Genomic DNA, 5,759 nt, shown 5'->3' on the forward strand with positions numbered 1-5,759 from the left:
TCAGGTTGGTTCTTAGAGAGCTTGGGTTGTGCTTGGATTCGTGTTTCCTGTCAATTGGCTTTCAGAGGTTTTCTGGATCATCGGATGGATTGCATGTCTACGGGTATCTGTTTGCTGTAGAGTGTTTATCTCAATCTTGTGCAAAATGAACCTGCACTTCTGATTCTTGAGATATTTCTAACGGAAAACCTTAGGGTCGGGGAGATAGGGTTTCACCAGACGAGTGCTTAGAATATTTTTTAAACTTTACATTATCGTCTAGTTAGCGCTTTCACAATATGATCCTTAACGGGAAAGGATCATGCTCTTACTTGCCTTGTTGTTTCATGAACAGCAGGCTCTGCTCCAGGCTAACTCAATCCTTAGAGAGTTTCTGAAGTGTTGGACTATCTCGGGAGGTGGTTCTACTATTTCTGCGCGAAATAGTATTTGTGGGACACCTAGTAGTCCAATGAATCTCTAAGACATGCACTATTCCCCGAGGCGTTGGTTTATTTTATTTGCAGAAAGCGCATGCTCTTGTATAACCCATCGACTAACACCTAGACTAGTGTCAAGTTTATAATCTCTTCGGGATCTGGGTTATAAGGCTTAACGGAACCTAATTTCGCACTTAAATCAAGTATTCATGGTTCCGGAGGTTATCCTATGGTTCTTGGCATTCTGGTGTTTGCTTCGGATAATGCAGTCTATCGTTTACAGGGCAACAGTTACTTCTCTCACGTAAGGGGGCGGAGTGTCCTAGGCACTACTCGTCGGTAACGGGGTGGACGAAGTGCCTGAGTAGTGCGAACATCTTCTGCAACTACTCTTCCGAAGGTTCTGAGTTTTCTCGGTCTGGGTCAAATCTAGTGAGTATAGGGTTCCATCATTCGGAACTTTTAATCTCTTCATCCACTCTCATCGAGGGTTAACATATCGCAGCTTCTGGATTTCCGGGATATCCGCTGAGATGCTCAATTCGTGGGATTAAGCGTGAGTGGATGGTCATAGTCAATGTCCTTGACTCTTACGACTCAGATTTCTTTACCAACCAAGGGTGTTAGCTACTATGTTGGCTTAATCGGGATGACAACAAATTTCGGATTTGTGGTCATTATAGTAGCTCATCCCACCGTGGTTCTCTTGACTCTAGCTCCTATTCTATGGAATAGGATGAAGGGTTTTACTATGAGGTTCGTGATAGAGCTCATACTTGGCTTCACCACTAATACTTGATGTATGCAAGCAGTATATAATTGAGGTCGGCAGGATGTTCAGTTATGCGTCTCCACCCCAGACCGACAACCCAACGAGGAACAGGGAGTGGGGAGGAAGCACACATCTTAAATCTTTTTGATCTCAATTATATACCACCCTTATGCATATACAAGTTATAGTGGTCAGTCCCATGAGTTCTATCCTCTTGATTCACGAACCTGATTGCAAGGTGCGAAGGGTCTTTCTGAGGGATCTACGGAGTATGCTTCAGGTGGTTATCGTCTTCTGGAATTCCTGCTGTGTCTTTCGCTTTGGTTTCTATCTGTCTAAGAAGGGTTGGTTAATAGCGCGCGGTACCCTTCTCTTGGGTACTTTGGAAGGTTTAAAATAAGACTGACGACTGGCGGATCACATTAGTCTTTATTATTTTTAGTTTGTTTAGGTTCGGAAGAACCTTTATCTGCCGAAATGGCTACGGTGAAAGTTCTTTTTACACAGCACTAGGGAGTTACACATGGTTGCACGAAGTCGAACCATGATTGATAGAGGCGTCGAAGTTGGCATACTTCGACATGATATAAAATGAGGGTCGATAGGGTCATGTGCTGAACGGGCACACCAGTTCTTGGCATCTCGGGTTTCGTCCCGTGTATCACTGTCGCGGATACTTGGACTGATAGAGTCGACGCGGAACTATAGAGGGTCTTGAGTGTTTCTGAGTAGAGTACCTTTCATGAATGGATTCTCACGAGGCCTTTCTATAATCGCCTAACATATACTAGTCATGTATAATTAAGGTGGGGAGGACTGTTGACTGAGCGACTCCGCCCTAAATCCACAACCAAACGAGGAACAGGAAATGAGGCGGAATTCACTCACTCTAGGTCTATACATCTCAATTATATATGGTCGTAACGAATATATCTAGCCATTATAGTTTTTACCTGATGAAATTTTAAATTTTATAACAGTGCTGCGACTTTCGCCTTAACGGGGAAGTAATTACATTTAGAATTAGCCTTTTAATGTTTTCGGTTAGTTATCTGAATTGAGAGACGTACCAAAAATCTATCGGGTTCCTTGATGCTTTTCCCCAAGCATTAGAGTTAGACTCCTCCTGTGTCCTTGTCTTTTCCTTCCGTTGGACAGTCCTTCTTGAAGTGTCCAATCTCACCACATAGACGACAAACTGTATTGGCCGCCACATTGGTGGTTGATGTAATAAACTCAACCGGGGTTCTGCAGACGCAAGCAGTATGCCCCTTCATGTTGCACCTAGCACAATAGAGTCCCCGACATATACCATGATGATGGTAGCTACATTTGCTGCAGTGGGGAAGGTTTCCTAGGTATGGTCTTCTTGAAGTCGGGATGGAAGCGCTAGCAGGGGTATTGACTGTCTCAGCTTGTCGCCCTTCGAAAGGTCCTAGAGCCGAGGTACTTCCCTCCTCGATCTTGAGTTTTCTCTTTAGTGGATTTGGTTGAGGTTCTTGGGTGGCTGGGTATACAGAGGTTGGCTGCTGCTGTCCATTACCAGGATTGGTATTCCTGATAGGGATCTTGCTAACATTGGCGTTGTTAGCATTCAGTTGAGCCATGACAGCTGCTACGGCTGCCGAAACTACAGCTTGGAACGTAGCTTCATCGAATAGGAGAGTCGGTTTCTTACCAGCGGATGGGTTACGCTTCTTCGGAGGCATGTTTTTTCCCTACCCGGAAAGGAACACAAGCTGATGAGAGACGATGGTTAACCCTAGACGTATCTATCCTTACTATATTAGGCATAAATTTTTCCCGTGCCTCAGATATTAGTTGTCTGAGTGTCGACCTACATCCCTATGATGTAGTCCGAGTATTCAAGGTAGGAGTATGAGTATCGGAAAAGCCATAAGATGGGAGTCGTTCCTACTAAGTTACCTTTATACTGGGAAAGGTTCACTCTCCGGCTTGGAAAAATTTGAGAACAGTTCAGAACGAAGACTGCGGGAAGAAAGGCTCATGAAGACTTATGGCTAAACAACCTCAATAGAGGTGTTGGGATCCGCTCTAATCGTATTACTTGCAACGGGAAAAGGCGATTTACCTAACACATAGCGTGAGTAGTGTAATCACTAACTCACTAAATTGTATTAGTTTATGGGTGTATTAGCGTGATGAACACGAGGAAAAGACACTTCTTGGGTTCCATGTACTGGCTCCCTCTGTCTACCTCGTATCTTTGACTGGGACCGGCGTTGGTTTCCTTTGGGTAGTTACCTAGGGTTCTCTTCTCCTATAGACATATTGAATTTCTACTCCGCCTTACTTCCGAATCCGACTCTGGGTGTCATCACTTCATGGTGGATGACTGGAAATCTCGGAAGTTTAGGCGAATTTCGCACCGATGTCCCTAAAATGATATAGGCACTTGGTGATTTCAATAGTCTTGACCTAGTTCATTTATTTCCGAACTGGAAATCTTTCTCAATGAACCTCTTCGGGGTCTGAAGCAACTCTTCTGCTGAATACTGAAGTGGATAGGGTTTTCTACAGGGTTCGTGCGAGAATGGAAATATCTAAAGAATCCTAAGAAATTATTAACATTTCACTGGGTGATCCATATCGAGTCCTGCTACAATTACATAGGGTACACAAATCATATATAACTTAGATCCGATAGGCCTTCGAATATGTGATACTACTCTATATCCACATCCCAAAGAGGAAAAGGAAGTAGAGCGAAACCACACATTCTTATCCTATGGGATCCTTATTATATATAACCTTGGGAGTATACCCTCTGTAATTGTAGGTATATCGATAAGGATCTTTTTAGTTCTTCACACAAGGTTATCAATGGATCCTAAAATACCCCTATGGTATTTTTAATTTCTTGTTTGTTTCTTATCTTTTGAATATGATTCTGGGATTAATGTGAGTCTTTTAGTATTCCAAAAATACTCCCATAGTATTTTAAACTTTATGTTTCGCTCTAGCATTCCTAGTTGGTAAGTTTCAAACCTGCTGCAACACCACTACCACTCCCAAGCACACGTTCATCGCATCTCGAATAAATGTAGTTGATCAGGTTACATTTATTCCAGTTTACGATTACATAACTGCCCAAGTTTGATTGTAGTGCTCAACATCCGAAGACTTTTATTCTTGTTCTTCTTGTGATACTTGTGTTCGAGTGTTTAGATTCTGGATGTTCTTATACTTTGGTAAAATATGGTTATATTTTAAAGTATAATTCTTGGTCAGAGTGTTTTATCCCTATGTATTTATAGGATGTATATCTTTTATGAATTGATATACTTAGCTCACTATAAACAATGCTCTGATACCAATCTGTCACACCCCAAAACCGGAACGGCGGAAACGTTCTGGGGTGGATTACGTCATGTCAAGTATCACAACATATGCAGTATAGTAATCAAAGTACAACAACCATTGCATTAATAGTAATAGTTTTACATGGTTTACATTTCATAGAGACATTAAAGTAATACAAGTAATAATATAGGTGCAACTTGGTACTAAACTGTCTTCACCAAAAGCTCCTGGGATGTACCTGTCTATTGCTGACCTGAGAATACAAGTTATTTTGAAAGCGATTATCAGGAATTTTATAAATGCTGGTGAGTTCATAAGTATTTTGTGTCATTTGTGTAAGTAAGCATTTTATTCAAAATAACTTTATAAAAGTAGTAGTTTAGAGTCTACAATGTATTAGAGTCCTTACCAGAAAATCCTATATTTTCTAATTAAAAGCAGTATTCTACCAAGACTCGACAATGTTATGTTTTAAAGAGAAATTTTCCCTGAAATACTATCATTACCCAAAATACGGTATTTGAATTTAAAGAAAGTAGGAGAATATCACTAGTAAAATACAAGGGAAAATAACATATGCCTCAGCAGAAAATACTGTTGACCAAGGCAAAGAAATCATAGACTCCAGGAGAGTATCGAGTGAATGACACGCCTGGCTCAGTCTAACAAAAGGAAACATAGACCCTAGACGGTATCAAATGTACGATACGGCTAGCAAGGTCTAAAACAAAGAAACACAGACCCCAGGCAGTATCAAATGAAAGATACAGCTAGCAAGGTCTAAAACAAAGAGTAATTCTAAGAGTGTGTTTCCAGCATACAGTGTTAATTATCGTTACCTGAAGGCAATGAATTATAAGGTAAACATGGAGATACTCGTAACCATACTGATTGACACTAGAGTACTTGACGCCCTGCAAGTGTCGGTGTAAATATGACATTTGTCACCCTTTGGCTTGGTAGGCTGTGGACTGTAGCTAGCAGTCAGGGTGTAGGGGTGTCAGTCCCGTATAGATCTATACACACAATGCCCGCTCTCCCTACAGGAGATTCCGTGTCTTGAAGATGCATCTCGGATTCTGAATTCTATTAGAGGCACTAGAGAAATGATATAAACTCGCGTATGAACTGACTCTTGTGGAATTCTCGTGCTAGAAAGAGTGAATAGAGTTTCCTAACTATTCCTATAATAGTTACTAGTGTCTCTGATCTATGAGTGACGAGTAGGAGGGCGTCCTTGCTAC

The sequence above is a fragment of the Lactuca serriola genome, chromosome 7 (genome assembly GCF_051521515.1).
Source record: "Lactuca serriola cultivar US96UC23 chromosome 7, Lser_US96UC23_V15, whole genome shotgun sequence".
Classification (NCBI taxonomy): Eukaryota; Viridiplantae; Streptophyta; class Magnoliopsida; order Asterales; family Asteraceae; genus Lactuca; species Lactuca serriola.